The following is a 1116-nucleotide window of genomic DNA, read 5'->3' on the forward strand; positions in this document are numbered from 1 at the left end:
CACCAGTTCCTACGGTGGCATTTATCAGGCGACAACACGTGCGAGGTGTGTAGCCCTCGCAGTACGCCATGCACTGATGTCAAGAACCCAGAATGCTGTTGCTTAACCATGACACATTGAAGAGCGCACGCCCACACACACACACACACACGGCCAGGGCCGCCGCCCTAGGCAAGATGTTTAAACCCCCCCCCCCCCCCCGGGAGCGCAAATCGGAGAGACGCCCAGCCTCGGCGCCCTCTGCTGGTGGTGCGGGACGGTTAATTAATGGCCGCACTTCGGAATTTGGCTCCCCTCTCTTCATGGCGCCCTAGGCGGCTGCCTAGTTCGCCTATAGCAAACGCCGGCCCTGCTTCTAGCTGAGCGTCAAGTGTCCTCCCTCTCTCCCTCTCTCAGAGCCGCAGGGCTATGATCCACAGAGGGGCCTCGTTCAGACTCGTAGAAGGCGTTGTTGTGACGCCTACACTTCCTGACACGCGGCTAGCGCTACCTGCGCTAGCTCAAGGTAATCCGGCACAAAGGACTTGGACTGCATCCATCCTGTCAGAGGTATCTCCACAGACCCCCAGAGATCATCACCACCCACTCACACCCACACACACTGCTGCTGACGTCAGCCACATCAGCAGCCATCTGCCAATGAGCCAAACACTACAACTCTGCAGTGTATAACACTACAACTCTGCAGTGTATAACACTACAACTGCAGCGTATAACACTACAACTCTGCAGTGTATAACACTACAACTCTGCAGTGTATAACACTACAACTCTGCAGTGTATAACACTACAACTCTGCAGTGTATAACACTACAACTCTACAGTGTATAACACTACAACTCTGCAGTGTATAACACTACAACTCTGCAGTGTATAACACTACAACTCTGCAGTGTATAACACTACAACTCTGCAGTGTATAACACTAAAACGCTGCAGCGTATAACACTACAACACATGCAGTCAACCTACTGCATGCAGCAGGGTTAGAAGAGGCTTGTGATATTTGCTTGTTCATAGATCCAGAAAGAGTAGATGTGCTTGCACGTGCTAACCTTTTTTATATGGGAAAACCATATGAAAGAAATGATTAATCACAGCAGTATTTTTACATAA

The sequence above is a fragment of the Osmerus mordax genome, chromosome 2 (assembly GCF_038355195.1).
Source record: "Osmerus mordax isolate fOsmMor3 chromosome 2, fOsmMor3.pri, whole genome shotgun sequence".
In the NCBI taxonomy this organism is placed as follows: domain Eukaryota; kingdom Metazoa; phylum Chordata; class Actinopteri; order Osmeriformes; family Osmeridae; genus Osmerus; species Osmerus mordax.